A 27,241-nucleotide genomic window follows, 5' to 3' on the forward strand; every position below is an offset into this window, starting at 1 on the left:
TTCCCTCCTAACTATAACTTTTATCATGTAGGCGTCTTTGATCAAATGTGGTGGAATTATGGTCCTATGAGTTAAACTCAGCATTTCTGAATTAAGTTTAGCATGAGTTGACCACTGCAGTGTGCTAAAGGGATACAGAAACATTTTGTCTCTAGAATGAAAAATGTTTAAATATCAAATCATGTGCACGACATCTAATACAATTAGCACTATATTTCCATTACCAAGACTTCTTAGTACTAACTTTACACTGTTGTATGATTACCTTCACAACTCAGGTAAAGATATTTCATTTAGACATCTTTTGTGAACATTTTTGTCATTTCATTATTTCATTGGTATCACTAAACTGCTACTTAAATTAGCAACTGTGTGGATAAGAGGATAAGACAAAGAAAAAAGATATCAAAACATTTTAACTGTACCTGGTTAGAGACTCTGATAGACATGTATGAGTGGTTTTAAAACAATTTTTTTATACACAAAAAGCCAGAGAAAAGATTTTTGTTTCTATGACTATGCTATCATTACCTCTGTACCAGAATCCAGCAATGATAACATTTGATGCATTACATTTGTTCAAACAGGATAATTTATACCACAAAGCTATCTTAATTTAATATTTCCATGAGAACTTCTCCATCGTAATAAACAGTATATAGTTATAATTTTATACAATTTCTTTTACAAGCAAATGCATTCTTTGTTAGCACATTTCAGGGATGGCCTATGAAGGTGAAGAGGCATGCCTGCAACAGCTGTCTGTTATAATTCAGCCATACCATGACCGACATACAACAATTGACAAATATTATAAAAAGAATACCCACGCACTAGGCACTGACAGAAAACATATATAATGTTAAGTGCTTTCCGTTCTCAAGTACATAGAGACTTCTTCACAATAACATAACATCAAACAATCACCTATTAATATAAATAACACAAGTCATATAATCAGAATAATGTTTAAACTCTAGCAAATAAGCATTAAACTTTTTTTATATATTACAACCTACATGTCACATGATCAACACAGACCAATAAGAAACATGGAATTCGGTTCTGTACATCTCTGAAGCTGAAGCCACTCAAGCATTAAATAATTAATCCCTGCCCACAACCAACTAAGAGGAGGATTTTCAAATGAAAAAACGCGTCTGAGTTAAAGTAATTTTGTCATATTTAATGTGTTTAACTACAGCTCTGAATACTGTAAATTCAGTGTTATAAGTTACAACAAAATGAATGAATGTATTGTGTGTGGCCTACCTTTCAAGCTCTGTCAGCTTTAATGGAACAAGAACCACACAACTAACACTTACAATTTGATTACAAACAAACTGAAATTGTAGTTGTAGGTTTTAATGAGCTAAAACAGCTTCAGCATGGGATAATCTAAATGCTTGCAAAACCTATTTTTATGTGTGTGTGTGTGTGTGTGTGTGTGTGTGTGTGTGTGTGTGTATTTATATATGCATGCATGCATGTATGTATGTGTATATATATATATATATATATATATGTGTATATATATATATATATATATATATATATATATATATATATATATATGTACAGACAAAGAGAGAGACACACAGAGAAATCTATACAGATCTACATATAAATAATATATATAAATATTCAAACACATGACTACATGTATGTGTATCTGTAAATATTTGTATGTAAATGTGCATACACACATACACACACATTATTTTACACATTTTATATGTATATATGCATGTGTATGAAATGTTAAACTGGGGTCCCTTCTGCCTGACTTGGTGATAGTCTTTCATTCTATTTAGACTTTGATATTTAATATATTTACATCTTCAATTTCACAATTATATTTATAATTCTCATATTAACATATTTTTTCTTTTTACTTATACTAATAAATTCACAGTTTTTCATTTATAGTGTCTCTTCTATCAACTCATCCATTTTCCATAATATAGTCATATTTTTTTTCTTTTTCCCTCTCTTGCTTTCTACTTCTTGTCTTTCCACTTCATTTATACGACCTCTTCATATTTACATACAGCAGTTTCCAATAAAACTACGTTCTTTCTCATTCATATTTTAATACTCTCCCTAAAATGTGGAAATGCCAAGTATTCAAGTGATATTTTTTCATTCAGATGTTTCTTTTCTTTTCCATTATAGGCAATTCCTCCTTTATCTAGATTTAGCTAGATGTAGTCCTGATCTCCATATTAAACTGAGAAATATTTCTAATAATTCCTTTTCCATTTTTCCAGGAAACATATTAACGCCCTGAGGATGCCAATGTCCCCAGTATAAGTATTTAACATACTTTAATTTTCCTGAAAGATAAATAAAACATTTTCCATCAATTAATTAACTTCTTTACTTTTTCCACAATTTCTCTCCTTCTCACCATTATTTTTTCACATTCTCCAAATCATATTCTTAATATACTTATCTCATTTCAAGTAAAATATATTCCATGTATATTCTTTATTTCTTCTCCCTCCTTATTTTTTAACTTGTTTAATCCTAATATTTCCATTATTATCAAAGTCTCTCCCCCTCAAAAATTAGTCTTTGTTATAATAAGTAAATCGTCTTCATACGAAATGTGTTTTAACCCTTTTTCATTTCCCATCATGCTTTTCTCATTTCTATATATCTGCATTCATCACTAACACAAAAAGACCCATATTCATGGGAAACTCCTATTTAACTGCTCTATTAGTCCTATCCTCCTCCCAAAACATTTACCGTAATTGTCACTGAAGAGTTAGTATAACACATTTTAATAGTTTTAACACACTTCCTCAACTCTGCATCTTCCTAAACTTTCAAATATTGCTTCATGACCAACCAAATCATGTTTTTGCTACATCACATTTAACTATTCTTACTTTAATTTATCTTAAAATAGCATCGGTTACCTGTATTTTTTTTTTATTTAATCATGCAACCACATATAATTTCATTTTCTATCTATTTCTCTAGCCATTCATTTAAAATTCTAGAAATATTTAATTTTCCTCTCGACTTATCCCATTAAAACAATACTAATTTTTGATGGTGACCCTGGAGCAATGTCTTCTATGTAATATCCACAAATCCATCCATTCAATTCCAGTGCTAAATCCTATCTCCTCTTTCTTATTTCCTCTTCATATGCTTCCCTTGTAATCTTTTGTTTTAGAGTTTACTTAGCTTTGTCAGATTTTTTTTTCATTCCATAATTTCCTTTTTATATATTTCTGTACATTTTGTCTACTACTTCCATGATTTTGTATTGTTTACAGTTCATTTTCACATCCTAATCTAACTATGCATCCATTCTTCCTTCTCTAAGAATGGTGATATTTCTTTCTTCTCCTTCAGAATGAATGTTTGCCTATACAATGTCTTAATTATTCCTTATTCCTCCCATACATATTTCTTTTATTCTATTACTGCCTTCTTCCATCTATCTTTTAAAATCCTTCAAAATTTTTTTATAGTCTACTTTACACCTTTCTTACCCCTTCCAAAAGCCTTATTGTATTTTTCTTTAAGCACTAGCCACCAATGTGTCCAACGTTATATTCTCATTGCCATATGCAGTAGTTCTTCCTCCATTTTACTTATCTCCACAGTTAACTATTTTATTCTTCTTATTCATTTTCTTTACTACTACTTCATCATCCTATAATATAATATCAGATTTTGCTCCATGCTCTGAAAACTCCACCCTTCTATCCCACCTGCCACTTCCTTGATATCATCTAAATACAAAGCATAATCTATTACAAAAAAGCCTCCTGCTATACATCTATTCTCTACTTTTCCTATATCCATATCAGTGTAATTTATCACTCCTTTAATTACATTCACATTCGACATTAATTTTTATCACTTCTTTAATTGCATTCACATCATGCATTATTTTTTAATGTTTTCTTGTATCTCTTTCCAATTATAGTGCCCATCTTTACTTATTTACTACTGCATACTTTTTGTATTTCTGCAAAATTTTCTTTTCTCTGATGTTTTTATATTTTGATATCACCACCATTACTCTTATATCATGTACTACCGCCCATCCTGGCATTAATATTGTTACATCTAATATTTTTATTTCATAATCTCATATCAACACCCTAACCCTGAGCACATCTCATATATTACTGACCATAAAATCTTTTTCTACCATAAAGCCTTGTTTTCCCCCTTTTTCTGTTTTTATACATCAACCAGATAGAATACATGCATTTTCTTTATCCACTTCTCAGTGACTAGCAAACTTCTAATCACATCTATGTTATTTATATTTAATCATTAATCATAGAACTCTTTCCTCATCCCTTTCCCTTCTTTGCATCTTTTCCTTCTCCAGGTCCCTTCAGCAGATTGTTACTCTTCTTGCTCTTGTTCGTCTCACATCTCTGAGTCACTATCCTCCACATCTTCACTTCACAAGCATATCTATTTCCATCTGTTTCTGCATCTGAATCTTTTTTATCAATACATCTTCCCCTTCTCCTATTAATTCTTTCTGATGTGTTTTTACATTTGTCCATACCAATTCCTTCCACATCTATTTCTTGAATCATATTTTTCTAATTGTCTTCTCCCCACTCATGTTCTCTTTGTGTAACCTTTTTCCCTAATAAATGACAATGAGCCCAAAGGCTGCTAACACTTATTACATTTCCTACATAATGACCTACAGTTCTTGGCAGTATGCCCCTGTACCTGACACTGCTCAAATGCTTAAGATAAATATTGTACTTGTACATGCTCATCATAACTGCAAATCTATAAATTCATAATGTACATGTGTGTGTGTGTGTGTGTGTGTGTGTGTGTGTGTGTGTGTGTGTGTGTGTGTGTGTGTGTGTGTGTACATGCTTGTATATGTATCATTATTCTTTTGACAGCTTTGCATATGTTTGGAGAATCAGTGCATGCACTATTGGCATGGCAGACAGTAATTATTCCCTACAGGAATGTACAAATATAGTCATCCTGGTTACAACCTACACTATAACACCAACACAATCAAACAATGCTATAACAAAAATTCTATAGTTTTAAGTAGTTCTATGTATTGAATGAACTTATACATGAAAACCCTGTGAGAGATTTATTCAAAAACATAGCACTAGTAGAGTAATTACTGGTGCATTTTTCAAATAATACTCTGTTTTTGTCATTAAAGTCTTTTAATTTATGGTGCCCGGTGAAAGTGAACCCTCAATTATAATGTCATGATGTTACACTACAAAAGATGGTTTGTCTTTTAAATGGAAGTTTCACCTTGTTAAAGCTGTAGGTTGAAAGAATGTAGTTTTAGAAATAATCTCTGCAATAAACCTTATTAATAATAATAATGGCTACACAGACCAAACTTTCCTTGTATGAACTGATGGCTTTCCCTGCCACATTCACATGTGGGTGCTGAGATAGGTACACTGACTAATGTAGCCATTAGCTTATAACTACATTGTTTTGCAGTTAGGGTTACTTTGCTCTAGAAATGCAGGAAATGTTGGTAATGGAACTGTCATTCCTACTGCTAATTTTAAGGGTGAATTTAAGGCTCAGCCTATATTGAATGCCCTCATTTGTTATATTTTAAGCATATGTTTCTGAAAAGAAAAATGGCATGTAAAGGCTGATATTCTTGGTAAGGAATCCTTAGGTTCATAGATTTGTACTAGGTAAATTAATGAGTTCTTATTATTACTCCCGTTAATAAGGATTTGAGAGGCTTGACCCAAGGTGAATTTATGGTTTAGAATTACAGAGAATGGGATTTGCTATGTTTGATGAGGAGTGGGACCCTATTTCAGAGGTAGGAGATCTTTTGGGAAAGATATCTGTCTCAAAATTCCTTTTTACATTAGCATTATAGACTGCAATCCTCAGAGTTGGTATTTTTTGGTACTTATAGTTTTAACAATTTGCAAAATGCCAAGGGTCTCAGAGTCATTTGGAACCTAAAAGTCCCAAAGAAATCACTACAGAAAAGTAGATAAGAGACAGAATAGAGTGGTACACTTTTCAGCTGTAGTTAATATTAATATCTATTAATTGTTTAAAGTTCATCAAATGTTCTGTACTTACAACACGCACCAGCTTCCTGATAATCATCAACTTCTTTTTCCCCTGCATTTGCTTTCCCTCATCTGTATCAGTTATTAGAGTAATGCCACTTATGTGGTAAACCCAGGGGAGTTTGCTGAGTATAATGCCACAGTTTTAGTGTTGAGCTTTAGCACATCGATCTAGTACCATGAAATTGATGTCATTCGGACTGCTTCTGAAACTTAAAAGAGCTTATGGTAACTCTGTGTTTGCAATGATTGGCAAATCTGATCAGACAGAGACACCTGACATCAGACTTTATTTCAATTATAGTAAATTTATATTTATATTAATTTATTTATATTAATAAATAAATAATATAATATATAATATAATTTATTATATATATTTTTTATAAATTATAATATATAAATACATAATAAAATAGTAAATATTAATTTATATTAAACAAGTTAGAGTAGTAGGCCCAAAATGGACCCCACTGGTGATGAGTCATTTTGAAAAAAGTTTGCCGTCTACCCCAGTGGAATGGGTTCTGTCTGTTAACAAGTTTGCTGTGCAATGTGTTAGATGTGGTTTAATATATGACTGTATTGGTTTATCTATAATTCCAAGAAGTGGAATAGTGTAAGAGACAGCCAAGTCAAACAGGGCAATTTACTTTCATCTAGTACACCTTTGGCTATTTTAAAGAGGTCATCCAGGTTAAGTAGTCAGGATATGCACTTCACACAGTCATAGTGGACTGAAAACTGATAATATGCTTATTTATTAATTCTACGGTTAAGCATTCCATTTCATTACATATAGAGCAGGTTTGGCTTATTGGTGTACAGTTACTGGTCACTTGTTGGGCCGCTCTTATGGAGGGGGACCATCACAGCTATCTTCTGAGATTCAGAAAAACAATCAGTTGACAGACTGAACCTTTTCTCACTGAAATATGTGCTCCAGGCTTGGTGAACATAACCAGTGGATAAGCTGAGCTCTGTCTAGCAGAACAAACATGCTTTGTTAATAGATCAGGGACTGGAGTATTACAGTTTTAAAATGGATGCAGTATTAAAGAATGCAAGTAGTTCACTTGATAGGCAGGTTAACCTTTAAAGTAAAAATGTGGCAATGTGTTGACAAAAAATAAAATATTTACCCAGCAGTTCACTCATATACTTGACTCTTGATGTAGTATTTAAATGGGACCAGATTCTTTACAGAAGAAGCAACACAAAATATTTTAATGTTAAATGATAAGTTGTTGGCTGCATAACAGGAGTGAGAGTTTTACAACATACGGTTGTGTGCTTATGCATCATTCAGTCACTTAGCTATACATTATTAAACTGAATAGATAATTTCTAAGACTTTTATAACAGCCAAGTATGTTGTATATAAGGCGCAGAACTGCTTTATCTTAGTCAAAGCAAGTTGCAAAATACAAAAGGTAGGACCAGCCCTTTAAATAGATTTAACGGTTCACATTAGGAAGCACTAGATAGCCAGTGTCATTGTTCAAATTCCTTAATGACCTTCTGTACTAATCTGCAGGTGAGATTAATGGGCCTGTAGTCACCCAGGGTATGATGATAAAATGCCCTTGGGAAATGGCACTACTATTATGATATATACGTTGTATGCCAGGTTGTATCTTATTTTACAGAGACACCTCCTGTTTATACTACTAGGGCACTATACTTATGAGTTTATATAAGGCTTTCTCAGCAAGTTCAAGGCATATGTCTTGTGCTTTATCATCAAACTTTAACACAAAAGTAGATTTTCTGACTTGGTGTGTAAATTTGGTACAGAATTCCTGCACACAATATTTGTAATATCTTAGAGATTGAGAAGGCAGCCTTACTGTGTTCCAAGGAGCTAACCCCCTGCTTTTATCAACAATTTTTTTCTAATTGTGTTATAAATATTTTTTTTTTGCCTTCAACAAAAATCTCTTGTTTATTTAAGTGCTACTTATACCAATGTCTGCCTCTGGCATGTTGTTTCAAAATTGGTCACCGGTCCCAGACCTTGTTTATCACTCGTCACAATGGTCACTGCAGAGATGCATGACTTATAAGGATTTACTCAGATAGGACATGCTGTTTACAATTTCTGCTGCAAAACTTTTTCTCTAAGAAAGTCAGCAGGCTTTACAGCTTAATTATTTTGCGATTTTCAATTATAAGAATCAAAACTGGTATCATCCACATACAAATCATAACATCCATGCACCATATTTTTCTACTGAAATTCCTAAAGCACAACACATGGCTTCTTCAACAATATATAATTTATTTTAGTAAACAATCAAATGATTTCTTCACAGACTGAACTTGCTCACACAAGATAGGGGGTTGTTTGATGCTCCCCATCTTCTATAGATTGCCTGAATGATAGAGTTTTTATACCCTGAGGACGTGCAGCAGGTATTATGGGAGGCAAAGAAATGCCACTTCTAGAAAATCATACATATTAGCTAATTCAAAGATTTTCTAGTCTGTGCTACATTAAGAACCAAGACCCTTTTAAGGCTAGTGCTTCTCTGGTTTGAAAATATTTGTGTGAGGTTTATCTTCTGGCCTTTCTTATTCCTCTTTCAAGGTTCATCTTTAGGCCATTTCGGCATGTCTGCTCATGAAACCTTTTTTTTCCAACAAGCACTCATTTTAGCCATTTTTTGAAAGGGGGTTTTACATGTCTGTCCAGCTATAAATTGGTAGCTTCTTCCAGGGATATTAATTTTGTTTTGAAAATACTACCTATTCAATTTCAGCCGACTCTTCAGGATGATGTGAGGTTCTTATCATAGAAGACAGTGTTACTGATTGCTCTGACTTCTGCAAGAAGAGTGTCTGAAAAGCAATCTGTTAGGGTGAGTCAGCCTTAGAGTATCTGAGAAGCAGTCTGTAAAGGTGAGTCAGCCTTATCTTATTTTCCTCAAAGAAAGAATCTTTTTGAGAATGAATTCTTTATTATTGCATAATGTGGTATGTGAGTGTAGTCGGGGTGGTGCGGCGGTTAGCATTGCTGCCTCATAGTAAGAGGTTCTCCAGTTCGATTCTCAGTTGGCATGCCTTCTGTGTGGAGTCTGCACGTCCTCCCTGCAGTCATGTGGGTTTCCTCTGGGTGGTCCGGTTTCCTCCCACATCCCAAAGACATGCTGCAGGTGGATTGGACACTCTAAATTGGCACCAGGTGCAAATGTGTGTCACTTCTGTGGAAGGTTAGGCACTGGGATGGCAACTCAACACCATAAAAATCCACTGCCATTTGTTATGCGGACTGTTGCTCCACTGTGGTAACCCCTAACGGGAAAAGATGACAGGAGAAGAAGAAGAAGAAACAATCGAATGGATCCCTTCCAGTTTCATATTACATGTATCCACTTCACCCATAAAGGCAATTCGTTAACCTGGTTTAATGGCGCAGGACATGCCCTAGTAATCTTATTTTCTAGTTCCACTTTTGCAACACGTCTATATAAAACACAAAGAGGATGGCATTTTTTTCTTAATCTGTTTTGAAAATTTATTTTGATGGCACAAGAGATGTTTGAATATTCTGATTTTATTTTAACAGTCTTTTATTATATTAAACAATACTACACCAGTGTAGACTGACATTGTCCATGATACTTATACAAGCTAAAATAAAAACACATCAAAATCTGCCCCTGAATAAGAATAATGAATGAATATATCATGCATTATGTTATAAAAAGAAGATCATAGGTTGAAACAACTGCGTACTAAGAATCATTTTGACAGTTGCATAATCACACAGTAAGTGAAAAAAACTGCTCATTTTAACATAACAAGTAATAGTCTGTACTTTAAGAGATATGTGTTTAGAAATGTATATTCAGTTTTGAAATGAAATACCACATTCCTAACAGCCAATTTACTTAAGATGTATAAAATGAACAGAACACAGGTGAGGGGAAATAAATGCATGAAAATGGATTAGAGGATTAGCAAGAAGTGGTGCACGTTGTAAGTACAGAATACTTATTTAGTGACTTTTAGTAAACAGGTAACAGATATTGATATTAACATTAACTACATTTACACACACACACACACACACACACACACACACACACACACACACACGGACACACACACATATGCATGCACAAAAAGAATGAATACAGACTAATGGAGGCTGAAAGAATGAAATCTCCTTATTTTCTGCAATCTACCAAGGATTACGAAGCACTGCTCACCTTATTGTTGGACTGTCCCCCGCCCAGACCCAAACAAAAGGAGAAAATAGTGTCAAGGTCCACCTAATCACAAATCAACTGCAGGAGGAGAACTGAGAATATGAAGTTTAAACCTCATTGTCCACTACAAACTGACATTTTAGCTAATACAGGTCTCCCTTGGCAACACTACCTCTCAGAGAAGTTAACTGAATTCCATGTTGGAGTTCACATTGTGAAGAGTCAGCAATAGACAGTCAGTTTTACAGGATGAACAACTTTCCAGAACTAATAAATATGTATGCTTCTATAATCATCGTGAAATCATCTAATAAAAAACATCCTGAAATCAGCTCTTTTTTAGCAATCTTTTCCTTCAAGCAATGACTCTCATCCCCACAAAGAACAATAGATCCACAATAGGAAGTATATCTTCTTCCATACATAAATTCATGAACTTCACTTTCTGACTTTTCATTCATCTTTGTCAGTGGCATCCTGTGCTCCTGTTGCTGGCCACACAGAAGGCAACAGTGCATTCCTGTGTTAAGAACAGACTCCCAAACCCATTGTGATCCTTCTTTGCTATAACTAATAAAGGAAAGTGCTATGATTTTTAATGCTCAGAGGTTGAAAGGTATGTGGCTTTGATTCGAAACTACAAATATGAGCTTGGCCATCAGTCCTTGTTGTACAGAAGTTCTGTTCACTAATTATGCATGGCAGAATGTGGTTACACTAATTTCTTTGGTTTTATTTAATCAGGGATGGCAGATGCTTTACTGGAAGTGCTGAGCTGGTTATGAGATACACAGTACAATGTTTTGATACACTACGTACATCCTCCATCAAACAAGCCACACCCTGTGTATAATACCAACAACTTTACAGCATTCAGTACTGTATCAAGGAACCCATATGCAGTAATAATTGTAGTCCACATACAGTAACAAATATGCCACTACAATTAATCTTGATATCAGAAAATATTAAGCCTGAATAGATTAAAGAAATTAAACAGAAATAAGTTAATAATCTATGTAAATGTGTATTAGAGCACACAAAAAAAGATAGTGTATCATAATCTGATCTGATGTAAAATATGTCTCGTCTCTGTATGCTGTACACAAACATAAATTCATCATTAGAAAATGTAAGTCTTAACAGAATCATAAAGAAAGAGAGTAGTGAGACACCGTAGATTTCTGGAGAGATTTTATCCAGGCCAGAGGTAAAACTCATGATTTTATTTACTCATCACAGAGGGTTGCCATACAATATGATTGTGATGCAAAACTTCATCTGGGAAATAATTGGCACTTTTTTCACACTTTACTTGTACAGTCATTCTGTCCCTGAAGTATAGATAATACAGTAGGCTACCAATATTTTAACTAGACATCATAACCAAAAATACTCTGTTTAAAATACTGAATAAGAGCTGTTTGATCAAAGAACTACTTTCCTAAATTTCTCAAACACTGAGGGGCAACTGCAGAATAACTAGCAGTATTTTACCATTAATGTCTCTTTCTTTTTCTCTTCCTCTCTCTCTGAGTCTGTGTGTGATCTGTATATGACTATATTATCATAACTTCAGTCTCTGAATTCTGAGGAGTGCCAAAAATATATCCAACTGTAAATGGCGTGTGAATGTGCAGCCAAGTAACGAATAACCAACGCAAGAGGTTCACATAGTGTAATAAAGCAATTCCAGCAAATAAGTAGCACAATCAATAAACGCAACAGATTCAAAGAAAAAACACTGGTAATACACAGTCTAAGGATCGAATAACCTTAAACATAAACCACTGGGTAACGTTTCAGTACTTGTGCAGTAGTAAAACAAAGATATGAAGCACCATTGTAAAAAGTAACTTTATTCCATCTACAAACAACTTTTTAAGAACTTTCGTCGCCTCAGGACTTTATCAGAACTGTTTTTCCTTGGAGAACGTGAGCCTCTTGTGTTGGTAATAACAGTATTTCTACATTACTCTAAGTGGTAGAATTATTTCATAATTTATTGTACCACAAACAGCATATTGGTTGCCACCATGCTGAAATGATTATGTTTACATACCTACAATACCTTCTTTGAGTTTTTCCTTTTACGTTAGGTGGTTCATTATTTTTCTTGTTTAGCAAAATATTTTTACTGAAATTTTAATTAAACAAACAATAAAATCATTACTTTAGCATTTAATCAAATATTAAAAAAATAATTACAACAAGTTAGGAATTTGTTAAAGGGAAATCAAACACTACTAAGTGCTTGGTCTATCTGAAATTATATAACTACAATTCTTGGGCAAATGGTTGAAACTTCCTTCTAAAGTTTGTGCAATGCAACACCGATGGAATATCCCTGGAATTCAGAAAGCATTTCACAGTTCACATAAACTGCCTACCTGCAAGTAAGACAATTAACATGGCAACGAGACAATGCAATTCACTGACAGCTATGGCTGCAATGAGAAAGACCACATTATTGGCTCATTAGTATATGCCTGAGTAGCACTTTTTTTAAGAGTAGCACTCCTGACCAGTGACAGCAGTAACATTTACCCTGGCAGCCAAGGGCGCCCTCAGGCAGGTACAAGGGGTTGCACTTGCACTCCCATGGAATCGGCTGGTTGGGAGATTAATTTTCTTTTTATTAAAAAAAAAAAAAAATACTTTGGCATTCTTCTTTAAGGAAAGACTTGGCATCATAGACACCAGAACGATAGGGAGAGGGGGGTGGAGCGCCTCACCACTTTTCCGTCCCAAGCAGCTCATCTTGCACTTTAAAAAAAAAAAAGAGATGCTAAATATCTTCTTTATATTCACGGCTCAGCTGCATAGTTGCTTGCTTGCCCTCCTGCATTGCCATTCGTGGTTGGCTCTATCTCGCATTTCCATTGTGGTTGGCTCAAGAAAAAAAAAAGTCTGTGGTACAAAAACATCATTTCCGCAGTTGCCTACCCTTTCCCACTCTGGTCGCGAACTTGCTGACCTGGATCTGTACTGCTCTGACTGACTGTTTGGCGGGAAGAGTGTAAACCATCCACCACACCACATATCACATCGGAATGTAAGTGCTTAATAGTTAAATGTTCATTATTTGCTTTTTGTAGTTTAAATGGTCAAGTAATCACACACAAATATGTTGACTTTGCCTATTGAAGTTTTATTTATAAAACATATGACATGTTGCTCTGACTTGGGAATGCACTAGTCCATGATTCCTGTGTCGTGGTATTAGAAATATAGAAACCCAAAAGACTTAAATTAAAAAGATGGCTGTGGTTGTAGTGAGTAGGAATTTGTATTTCTATTTTTTGTGGTGTTTCTTTAAAATTTTGTTCAGATGCAAGGCAGTGACTTTCTTTATAAACAGAAGACTTTCTACTCTCCTTGCTTTTGTCTTGTGTCTTTCAAATTGGGTGTTGCTTGAAATTCCTTCAGGGTGTCTTGGAGGTGGAAGCTGTATGCTGGATGTAGTGGCTTTTCTATTGGAACCAGTTTGAGGGGCTTTTGGTCTCTAGAAAAGCTGACAGAACCTGGTTTTGTAGCAACTACTGAATAACTATAGGTCTGTATAGAAGTAGTTCATCTTCATCCTTTGTCCGATATGTTTCCTTCTTTCACTTGTCTTCTGTGTACATTTACTATGGGAGCTGACATCTTTCAGTAAATTTGCATTTTGTAATAAAACAGAGAAACCCCAGTTCTGTCAGTTTTTCTTATAGAGAAAAAAACAGTCATAATTCTCTATCTCTTCATATGTTATGGGCCCTTGTAGTGTCTCTTTTGTGTGCTTTCACAGTTTCTAATGTTACTTATTGGTCTACTTTTAACTTCAGAAGGATGTTGTATCTTCTTGGTTGCTTTTAGTTGTTCAATCGTGTGTTAAATGTTGTTTGTCATCTGATTTGAAGCAGGAATTGTGATGTCAGAGTTTGATAAATTGAGTGTTCTACTCCTAAGACAGCTTGTGAGCAGCAAGAATAAAACTTGTTTATACTATCATGAAGCTGTTGTTTATAAATGGTATAATAGCCGTGTAATTGGTTAATAGTTTCCAGGCAGATGGATGTTGTTATGGTGTGATGTCAAGTAGTTTTGAACTGCAGACTCTTCAGTAACCGAGACTGAAGGATCAGAATTTAAGATTAAAATTGTATTTGTAGTTTCATATTAAATGTCATGAACGAATTGTTACTCGCCTCTATATATTTAACATTTTGTCTTTTTGTAATATACTGTTTACTGGCAAACATTTTTACCACCGTGTCTGCCCTTCCCAGTATTCTTGTTACATTTTCAGGTGTTTCTTTTTTTTTTTTTTTCACTCTTTCATCGACACTGAAAAGGGAAGCTGTCACATTGGAGTCTCCACAGCATTTTATAGTGGAAGCCTGTTTCTTGTGTGTATAGCGAGACACCCATTATTGAGTTAATGTGTACTGACTCATTTCCATGTATAAGAAATAGGTAGGGAAAGGTATGTGTGTGTGTGTGTGTGTGTGTGTGTGTGTGTGTGTGTGTGTGTGTGTGTGTGTGAGGGTGTCCTACAAATAGGTAGGGAAAAGTATGGGTGTGTGTGTCCCACAAATAGGTAGGGAAAAGTATGGGTGTGTGTGTGTCCTACAAATAGGTAGGGAAAAGTATGTGTGTGTTTGTAAGAGGCAGGTGTGTGTGTGTGTTTGTAAGAGGGAGGGAGGTGTGTGTGTGTTTGTAAGAGGGAGGGAGGTATGTGCATTTGTAAGAGGGAGGGAGGTGTGTGCCTAAGAGGGAGGTAGGTCTGTGTGTGTAAGTAAGGGGGGGGTGTCATACCTCACAATTATCCAGATTTTTTGCCTCATATTTTCGGTTTGTTTCTCATAAAATTGTGTTTTTTCTTGCAAATCACTAAGGACTGAAGTCAAAATATTGGCAGACATTTGAGTTTTAGGCTTGATATCCTCAGAAAATGCATGAATGGGCATGCCTTCGCTGAAGGTTGGGTGTCAGGCTGGCAACTTGGCACCATAAAAAATCTACTGCTAATCTGTAGCGGACCAGAGTTCCGCTGTGGCGACCCCTAACCGGGAAAAGCCGAAAAGACAAACAACATCCTCAGAAAATGCATACTAATGCAAAATTTGTTCTTCTATCCACTTTCTAAGGGGGTAGGCGGTATATATGTGTGTGTAAAGATTTTCACAGAATGTCCACATTTTTGCTTTATATTTTTGTTCTGTTCCTCATAAAAATTTTTTTTTTTGACAAATAACTGGGATAAGCTAACGATTAAAGTTATTAAATAATGACATGTATTTGAGCTTCAGATTTCATACTTTAGAAAATGCATTCTAACACAAATCCTGTTATTGCAGCAACTTTCTAAATGGGTCCCTAGTTTTGGGCCCTTGTCTCCAACATTATAACAGGCTTTGTCCAGATTTCTTGTGCTAAGAGATTGAGAGGTAGTGTGTGTGCGTGTGTGTATGTATGTATAAGAGTGAGGTAGCATACCCCTCAGCTGTCCAGGTTTTTGCCCCATATTCCTCCTAAAAGGATTGAAGTTGCTAAATAATAAGATGTTTGAGTTTTAGACGTCATATCCTTTTTTCAGCCACCCATTCCCTATTGCAATATACTAGCTTACCATTTTTTTTAATGTAGCATGGGCAATTTATTTTTAAGGGCAGTAGGCACTGAATTTGTAGATGAAACACTGAAATATAAAGTTGTTTTCTAGCAACAACCTCTTCATTAGTTTCAGATCTTTTTAATGTGGAATTATTCAGATGACCTTTACTTCTGCAGAGATTGTGCATACTGACTGACATTGGGTGGATTTTAATGACAGAAGTTTAAGTGGCCTTTTATGGTTGAAATGTTTTGAATTGGGCAGTTTGTCATTATTGGTTCATATGTTTTGTTTCATTGCTTGCTGGAAAAACAGTCAAAACTATCAATTTAAAACACACTCTAACAAGTGGTGCTGTATTATAGAAGGGATATAATTAAATTATTTTATATTATAATTAATACAAGCTGTCTGTATTATAATCATATGTATAAATATATACACTTCTTATGCATGGCTACTCTTGTTTATCACAGTAACAGTCAGGAAGGGATACTGTAATGTCTGTGTCAAGAAAAAAGGTCTAAAACTTTTAGTTAAGCATATAATGAAGTTGTTCACATCATTGATAATAGACACAGTTTCATATAACTGAGGGTCAACCACACAAAAGCAGAAAACACCCAGAATTTCCCTCGCCACTCAGTAAAACTAATCTTGAAAAATAATTAATAATGTGCATATATTAGGGCTATTGGAATTATCTTTAAAAAGATGAAGTGATGATTTGCAACTGTGTCAATGTTGGGATTATGAAGAAATGCTTGATTAAGCATTAATTAAAAGATATACATAATTTAGTGACTGCACACAGTTTAAGTTAAATACAGCTATAATGTGTTGTGCATTCAGAGCACAGAATGCCACCTTTTATTTAAACAGCAACTTGTGCTACTGAGAGCTAATCTTGGAAGCCAAAGAACACTAGTGTTATAAACTAATCTGTTTAGATCTATATAATTTGAACAGGCTCATGGGACTCAGTTTAGTGTCCTACATGAGAAATACTGAGCTAATGAACACTATTCCCCAGTAGCTGTTTCTAAGTCACTTATAATAAATAAATAAAGAGGAAGTATTTTGAGATAAAACAAATACCTTGTCTTTATGGTAGGCAAAAAGTAAAAAGGAAAACTCTGTTAGTACCCAAGTAAATAAAATTATTATTAGCAATGAATGAGAAATTATTCCAGTATAGAGAACTGAACAGCCAATCCTTCTTGATTAGAATTCAAAAGGGCTGCCAGCTGAAAGTTCCTTTGAGTTAGTTGCAATGTACATGGGGTATGTAAAAAAACATCATGGATTCCTAATTAAATCTAGATATCTGTAATCATTGTAGAAGTAAAGCATAAAACAGTATGCACACTGAGAATTTTGAACAGTGTTTATGGCAACTGCGGATAAATAGCCAAGTAATGGGACCCTGTAATGGCTGCGTGGGGGTGGGGCTCCATGAGCAGAGGGGGTGGGGCTTCATGGGCGGGGTTCTGGGTTTGCACCCCCCTGCAAAAAATCCTGTGGGCTCCCTTACTGGCAGCCCATGCATCACACTGGCATAGGCAACCCTTCTTCACTCAGATGCACACCTTCAAGCATCCATGTGCAAACACACAAATACACATCAACCCACCATCAAACAAGCCCCCTCCTCCTGTTGACTGAGCTTAAAGATTCCCTCACTCATTCACTCACATGTACACTCTGACAAATACACACACACACACACACACACACACACACACACACACACACACACACACACACACACACATTATTGATTCCCTAACTAACCACCCTGGTGATACCATCCAGGCAGACATACACATTCATATAAAGACATACACTCATTCATTCATGCTCTTTCAAACTTGTGTGCATACACACACACACACACAGAAACACACAAACACACTCCTGTCTGCATTTCTCTGCTGAACCTACCTACATTGCAGCTTCTTCTACTGGAGTGAACTGTGAGCCACAATGTTACCTTTTTCCTCCACCTATGGAAATAAACACAGCTAAGTAACCAGCATTTCTAGGGGAGAACACACAGCTAATTAGCATTAGCCACTCTTCTGGACTGTTGAATTACATGTGGCATGGCTAGCAGGACTGCCCTCTGAGCTGATGTTGCCACTAGCAGGAAACCTGGAGGGTGGGATGATCTATGCATCAGACAGCATTACCACAAGGGGAAAACCGTTGTGTTACAGATGCACTAATGCAATCCTTTCTGAATCCCAGGTCACATGTTGCCTATCAGCTTTAACTGTCATATTATATTTCCAGCAAAAATTACTTCTTTCCACTTTTGTGGGGTGTAAGGTATGATTTTTGAATGCATTTGCATGGGTTACAGGTTGTTCTCTCATGTCCATCAGAATGGCAATTCTATGAAGTGCTGTTGAGTTTAATCATATACAATGACTGATAATTGTCTATTTTTAAATCCCCAACACCTTTGACTTATGTTATTCGCCATCTTCTAAATATATCACAGAAGCAACTAACAGGACACACCACGAGAGCACTGGTTCCTTCACAAATATCCTTTATTCCAAACGATGAATTACACAAGGATGAGCGCTTTCACGTGCTTCTTGCACGCTTCTTCAGATACAAATTAAATTATCTATCCTACTTCTTTTTATATCTATCAGTGCTTTCAATAATTATACAATCAAGCAATTTGTCAATTTAACCATTAATAAGTAAATTGGTAACAGGGCTTGTAACTTTTTAAGAGTTCAACGCTACGCATTCAGCTCATGCCCCAGTTACTAACTATCATTCATGCTACTTTATTACTTATTAGGAATATAAATATAAATATAAATAGTTCTTCCACACAAAGTAGATATGATCGTCTTATAAAAACACATTCTAATACTGACTGTGTCAAAACATTGGCAAAGACATCCCTAACAATGTGTGCTTTAATGGCTAAGCACTAGTGTCACATCTAGCTGCTCATATATTGAAACGATAGTTGAATATTTAACCAAAAACTACTACTTATACATAAAGGTGTATAAAAAAGCATAACAGTGTCGAATAAAAACTTCCTTCAAAATCTACACGTAAGACAGAGCTGTGCTCATAAACACTATTCTTGCACGTAAATATGTCATGTATATAAAAAATAGATAATATACAAACATGAATATTTCCTAAGCAGTATATATATATTAACAGACAAATAATAAAATAAATGAACCCCATGAAGAGACCAATCATGAAGGTAAACATGTATCTAATTATCTGCATTATGATTGATCACTATCTTCATATCTTAACTTAGGTTGTGGAATACTGTTTTAGTCTGCGTCCTTTGTGGGGATATATGTGGAAATTACGTAAATAAGTCTAATCCTATTGGTATTATTATTAAATTTCATGATTTCTACTAGAGGTATCGTATCTATAGCACAGCATAGAACTGACACTTCTAAAATCACTATTAAAATATTTTCCACAAAAAGTTGGACGAATAACTACGGCATTCCTACCATTTTCAATTTCCCCGTTACGCTGTTGTGTATAGAAATTCATCCTTTTAAAATATCATGATAGCTTTAAGTAACTTGTCAAAAAACAATTCATCATAACAATTGATAATCATGAACTTCTGATGTCTTCAACCTATGTTATATTAAATAAAATAAGAGACATATATCTCTCCTGTATTGTTCAATGATTTCACTTCTTATTTTCATGTGAATATCTGTAAATAATGAATAACTCTGAAATTAATGGAAAAGTATATAAAAACAGTTCGTAAATTGGTGAAGTAAAGAAACATAACATTAAGTTATAAATTTATAAATAAATTTATAAATTTATTCCAAATTTAAGTTATAAATTTAATGTTATGTTTCTTTACTTCACCAATTTACGAACTGTTTTTATATACTTTTCCATTAATTTCAGAGTTATTCATTATTTACAGATATTCACATGAAAATAAGAAGTGAAATCATTGAACAATACAGGAGAGATATATGTCTCTTATTTTATTTAATATAACATAGGTTGAAGAGATCAGAAGTTCATGATTATCAATTGTTATGATGAATTGTTTTTTGACAAGTTACTTAAAGCTATCATGATATTTTAAAAGGATGAATTTCTATACACAACAGCGTAACGGGGAAATTGAAAATGGTAGGAATGCCGTAGTTATTCGTCCAACTTTTTGTGGAAAATATTTTAATAGTGATTTTAGAAGTGTCAGTTCTATGCTGTGCTATAGATACGATACCTCTAGTAGAAATCATGAAATTTAATAATAATACCAATAGGATTAGACTTATTTACATAATTTCCACATATATCCCCACAAAGGACGCAGACTAAAACAGTATTCCATAACCTAAGTTAAGATATGAAGATAGTGATCAATCATAATGCAGATAATTAGATACATGTTTACCTTCATGATTGGTCTCTTCATGGGGTTCATTTATTTTATTATTTGTCTGTTAATATATATATACTGCTTAGGAAATATTCATGTTTGTATATTATCTATTTTTATATACATGACATATTTACGTGCAAGAATAGTGTTTATGAGCACAGCTCTGTCTTTACGGTAGATTTTGAAGGAAGTTTTATTCGACACTGTTATGCTTTTTATACACCTTTATGTATAAGTAGTAGTTTTGGTTAAATATTCAACTATCGCTTCAATATATGAGCAGCTAGATGTGACACTAGTGCTTAGCCATTAAAGCACACATTGTTAGATGTCTTGCAATGTTTTGACACAGTCAGTATTAGAATGTTTTTATAAGACGATCATATCTACTTTGTGGAAGAACTATTTATATTTATATTTATATTCCTAATAAGTATGATAAGTTAGTATCAGGCATGAGCTGAATGCGAGTTGAACTCTTAAAAGTTACAAGCCCTGTTACCAATTTAATTATTAATGGTTAAATTGACAAATTGCTTGATAGATATAAGGATTGCCCTCTGATCTGATATTGAAAGCAGGATAATTGAAAGCATTACCACGGACGAAAACCTTTGTGTAACAGTGCTCTAATGGAATTGATTTTTGAATGCATTTGCTACAGGTTGTTCTCTACAGGATACTTTAGGATGGCAATTCGATGCTTTTACTTTTTATCTTCTAAATATACTTTCAAGGACTTTTTAGTTTCAGTTGCTGATTGAGTTAGCCCCCCCTTCTACTCACTTTTTCAATCAGCCTCAGATTTTCATCACTGAAAACAGTGCTGGCATGTCACTTCACAGTATAGACCCAATGGGAGACAGACTCCAGGACACAAAAGATTTATGACCCCATGTGCTGGCTTGTCACTTCACAGTATAGACCCAATGGGAGATAGACCCCAGGACACAACAGGTTTATGACCCCACTAGTAGTAAAGATGACAGGGCTACACATATTTTGACCTGTAGGCTATGTCTGTGCCAGAATCCTTAAATATAATTGGTCACAATATTAGGGAGGTTGGACATAGATTTCTAGTTGTGTATTTTGAAATATCATGAAGTCAATACATGATGTATGGCTTACAGGATCAGCAGAGTTGACACATGAAACAGGATGGTAAGCAGCTAATATCCAGCTTTTGTGGGAGTGTAGGAATCATTCTTTAAGCAGGAAAATAGTCTATGAGATATGGATAAAAATTGTTTAGAATACAACTGCCTTTTAATTTGGCACTTTAGTGCAATCTTTCAGTTTCATCTGTCCATATCAACCAGGACTAGTACAGCAGACCTGCAAAGTTTTGCATTTGACCCCATGTGTTCTCAGTTTTTCTTAATAAAATTGTATATGAGAATAATAGTGTGGAAGTATTTTGCATTTTGATGACACTGTCATCTCTTAAAGTAAGTGAATGCACTGCATACATTATGGAAAGTCAAAGCAAAACTCAGTCAACCTGAAAATGTGTCTAATATAAAGATGATGTTTATTTATTTATTACTATTTGTTAACCAGGTATGTGGACTTGTCCAAAAAGTATTTCCAGCTGCGGCCTCTGCTCAGAGGCAATAAGCAGTGGAAGTACATTTAAGATCTACACTTCATATGTGAAAATTGTCAGGTTTACATAGTTGTAAAACTGTAGAGGGTTTATATACAATTATCATAAAGTAGAATGCTGTACTGTTCCTGTACATTTCCAGTAAAGTAGCATGTCTACATTATGTTTTTTTTCAGTTTATAGTAGTTGTAATACAGTTTTGTTATATGAAATTACTTCTTAAAAGTTCAAAGCTGTATGTGTGGGGAATGACTCAAAGAGAAGTGACTACAAAATATACAGAGGTTAAAATGTTAATTGGGATCAATGAAAATGGTTATCATTACCCCAAAACTACTAGATGTTTAGAGTGCCAGATGAGATTTCTCCAGTTTTAGTAATGACTAGACCATATTCTACTTGTTTATGCTGACTCTAGGCACACATACATGAATGCTGACAAACAGTACAGTTTTGAGCATGGTAATGAATAAATCAATTTGCAGCAAAAGAAATAAAAAATGATCTTGGCATATTTTTTTTTATCTTAACTGGAACACTTCTAAATAACTTAGTTTTAATATACCTGAAAATGATACCATTAAATTTAAGAAGGTATACGATACATTCTGCGTGTTTCTTCCAAGAAATCCACTATGACATACAGATATTTAGTCACTTTGTGTCAGAAAACATATAATGGCCTCCTGATGAATGTTACATAAGCTGCTACCTACTGAAACCAGTTCAGAACTTTGAAAAAGAAGATATACATCTTAGGAAAATGGGTATGTTTCAGATACACTGTAGTCCAGGTTGATAGCTGCCAAGTGCCAACAATCACTAATTAAATGGCTTTTGATGAGTTTAGGAATTGTATTCCAAGAGATATAACTGTGGTCAGTTACCATACCTTTTTAATAATATCTCTTAAAAATTATGCTGATTTTATATCCATGAATTTACTGATATAGAAACCACGTGTTTCTGCTGTAAGTATCAGATTACTACATAATAGGTATATATTACTTCTGTCTCTAATTTCTCTAATGTCAATGAGTTCTTATTTATCTGTATATCAAATGCTACACACCTGAAAAGGGTCACATCTTGCCAATTGAACTGCATATATATGGAATTCCTGAAGTTAGTACAGAAATTAATTACCTGGTAAGATTTATTGCAATGATGAATTACAGAAAGCCCAGCTACAGTGAAAATAAAGAAACAGTACAAAGACCATATAAAGAAATTAACAAAGGTATAAAGGTACAATGACAGTTCAATACCTTATAATCAACTAAAAATACATATTCAGCAGAGAAAACCTGGATTCTCAGCAAACTGATAGTATAATAGAACTTTGATTAAGCCAGTTTACTGCCAGCCATTACCTTCAGTGTTAAAACTTTACTAGGAGTTGTCATCACAGTGTCACATAAAGGCAATTTAAATCAGGTAAGGCATTGGAAAAAAAAACACAGCAGTAATACGTGCTCAAAAATTCAGCAAATAATGTAATCAATTGCCCTACACAGGTTCACAGCTTTTAAATTGAAAAGTATGTTTTAAATGTTTATTATTTACTACCTCAGTCAAAAGATAACAAAACAGTTGCTGTGGGCATAATGTCAACAAAAATGATTATGAAATGTACTACTGAGCAGCACAGCCAAATTACCAATGTTATTCTGTCTATCATCACAACATTTATCAATAATAAATTAATAATACAGACCCATGAATTTTAAGGTACTGTTTCAAAACTCTGCACATAAACATGGAGTTCATTAAACATTCCTCTTTGACAAGCATCAGAACAACATGTTGGTCATGCAGCTCAGAACATTTATCAAAAAATGAGGACGTTTAGTTGTTCAGTTTGTGCTGCATTTCAAATTAATATATATGTTTTATCTATTTTCTTACTTCTTTTTAGTTCCATGTCTGCAGAGTTCAATAGCTTTGATGACAGAAATGTAAAAATACAGTCTCTCTTAGTATATATGTTTTTTTTTCATTTAATATATTCAGAGTGTTTGAAAATATCCCATATGGGATTACATTCTGAAAATCATTTCCTCAAATGAAGCCCAGAAATATTGTTTTTCACAACAGAGGACCGTGTAGTTAGAATGAAAGCTAGCAAGGATAGTTCTGAAGCCTATGATTTGAAGTCTCAAAGATTCAGTAAGTAATATATTCACTGTGCCTCATGAGAAGTAGTTTTCATACCAAAGCTGTTATGAACAGAGACCCGGTTCAGAGGAAGATGTTGAAAAGCAGAGCTTTATTATATGACTTTGCCTGATCTTTCTTTAAGTCTCCTTTGTTATCCTAAACTGCAGCACCAGGGATCAATATGATTTTAATAAAACAGAAAAAAGACCCCAAATGGCTAAAGTCTGAAACTCATATTCAGGAGACAAGAATCTCTCACAACTCTTTTAAAGTAGTGTAACAATACAGGTTATCTCTTTAGAAAGAGATTATGCATTTTTTAATACCCCCCAATATATATATATATATATATATATATATATATATATATATATATATATATACACAAAGCTGTGTTTAGACTCCCAAATTATTAGTGACAGGTAAAACTCCATCTATACCCCATTTATGTACTTCAGATGGTAGAATATGACTGCAGGATCAGATTGTGGGTACACAGGACAGCATCCTTAAGGCAAACTCCATTAAGGGACTTAACTGATAGGACTAAACTAGTTTGTATTCCAGCTTGTTCCATAACTTTCTATAACCATACCTCCAGTATGTACACATTTTTGTAAAACACTTTTCTCATGTTATATATCCCAGTTGCTCACTTATAATAGCCTATTTCATTGGAATTTGTGCTTTAATTTAAAATACTAATGAGAGAGAACCTATTGCCCATATGTAACTGTTTACTAAGCAGTCATATGTCACAGCCTACAGGAGAATGTCTGAGGCAGGGTTGCCTTTAACGCACAGTTATTACACATTCTAAAAGCTACAGTGAAAGGAGGGTGAGAATAATAAAGCTCGGGATTGTTGGGGGATTGTCTCCTAAAAGGAGGGTGTTGGAAGATTTAAACCACATTCAAAAACATTTTTTTAACAATGTTATATTTGCATGCAATACTGATGGCCTTGGGTACCTGCGATATGAGTTTTGAATACTGTCATATGAGATATAAGTACTCAGGCTTTTCTGATACACAGTGTTTTGTCATGAGTTTTGTTTTATGTGCTTGAGATACTCAACAAGATATAAAATAACTGTTTTATGTCTTTCTAGTGATTGTGCTTTTGTTTACTCTTTTCAAACTGTGAATGTTTTTCACCAGGGCCGTGTTTGCAAAATGTTACTGTTAATCAGTGTACTACTCTGATATACAGTAAATAAATACACAATAAATAAAATAAGCTGCCAGTGTAACAGTCACATATAAAAAAGTATGAAGTTGTTGAAGTAAATGCTGCCAGACTTGCTTGAGCCTCACTAGAACCAGGTCCTTTTATCACCTGTGAGTTAGTTTCACAACTCTAAACGGCAACATAAATCTCCCTCTTAAATAACTCATGGCATATTTTCCGAACAAGGGCCAAAAAAAACGAACAAGAAAATTAACTGTGGTTCTAAATTTATTATGGAGAACAAAACATTTCATTATCTTCACATAAATTTTAAAAATTAAACAGTGAAAGCATTTAAAAAGGGAGCTGCCATGTTTGAGAATCTTGCTGAAATACAAAGGTACAACCCCTGCTGCATAGGCCAAGGAACAGAAATTTCCAAGTTATAAATGTAAAATATCTGTTCAAAAACAACAGCATGGAGTAGTATGTTACAGCTCACCAAAGAAAGTGGCTAGTCTTCTGCACACAAGTAAACAAACATTAATAATGTTCTACCTTTCATAAGGATGTTTACACTATTTGCTTTTATCATGTTAAATCAGTTGATGTTCATTTTCTGAAAAAAGTACAACCATTAGGCCTTCAGTTGTAATTATGCTAATACGCTGTGTTAGGCACACACCAAAACTCAGCCAATTGCAAGACTAAAGTACCCTCAAATTGTTAAATTAGGACAAACCTCATATATTCCATAAATCAAAATAGCTTTAAAAGTGGTTATTTCTCTCCAATTTCCACTTTTCCAAAAAATAAAATCACTTCAGGTTACTGCTTTTAGAAATATCCATAAACTTTCAGAAGAGTACTGTTATCATTTTACAGCTGAAGCTGTTCTAGACAATAGAACTGTGATGACTAACAGAGCTTATTTAACTCCATCAAGACGTTGTTGCGTTCGATTCTCAGCTAGAGCGTCTTCTGTGTGGAGGCATGCGTGAATGGGCATGCCTTCGTTGAAGGTTGTGCGTCAGGGCTGGTAATTCGGCATGTAAAAATCTACTACCAAACATTAGCGGACCGGAGTTCTGCTGTGGCGACCCCTAACTGGGATAAGCCGAAAGACACAACAACTTGTCTTGTGGTAAAATAATGCCTCACCTCACTGCTTACAAAACTGCAGCACATCTGCAACATGGAAGAATATGTGGTGGGAATGACCATCAATCTTCTTATAGGAAGAAAACTTAAGACTTAAATTTATTGATAGATATGTTACTAATGGTCCACCATAATGGAATTCTATCCTGTTATTTGACCTAACCATTTCTCGACAACAAAATATTTTACCTTCCACCCACATTCTCAAAATGGCATGATTAATTCTGGTCACTTTTTAATAGATGATCTTATTTCTTCATTTTTTTCCAAAAAACACTTAAGTAGTAAAAAAGGTTTTAATTTTTAATTGCATATTTATGTATTTAGTGGGTGGGGGAACAGGCCGGATGATAGCTTCCTAGCATTTCTCAGTGTTCACCTGGTATAGCAAGCACCTCTTAGTACCATGGCTTAAAAAAAAAAATATATATATATAGAGAGAGAGAGAGAGAGAGAGAGAAGTGTGGGGGGGGGGGTTTGACAGGAGAAGCTAAACTGAAATACTTAAAAACTTGCACACTTAATTGAATTGATTGTATCACTGCTTCAGTTGTAACATTTAACATCTGTATCTTGCCTAAACCATTTATAGACATTGTTATATAAAATTTCTGTAACTGTTTTGGAGCTTTTCTCCTCGGGCCTCCACTGAAAATGGGGCTTTGGCTCAGGGGACTTTCCCAGTCAAAAAATGTCAATAAATAAATAAATAAACTAAAAAAACACTGTAAAAAGGATGACCACATTAAAATTGTAAATTCTTTATTTCTCCAAGAACTTCATTCAAATAACCAAAAATTAGTCAACTTTCTC

At 34.3% G+C, this 27,241-nt stretch overlaps 1 protein-coding gene across 4 annotated transcripts in view; it reads right to left on the reverse strand.

Moving 5' to 3' along the window:
- GRIA1 (glutamate ionotropic receptor AMPA type subunit 1) overlaps positions 1-27,241 on the reverse strand; it is a 2,520,544-nt gene that overhangs the window by 415,052 nt on the left and 2,078,251 nt on the right. The gene's annotated exons all lie outside the window — the stretch shown is intronic.

This window comes from Protopterus annectens, chromosome 4.part0 (genome assembly GCF_019279795.1).
Source record: "Protopterus annectens isolate FY-2018-M chromosome 4.part0, PAN1.0, whole genome shotgun sequence".
NCBI classification, from domain to species: domain Eukaryota; kingdom Metazoa; phylum Chordata; order Ceratodontiformes; family Protopteridae; genus Protopterus; species Protopterus annectens.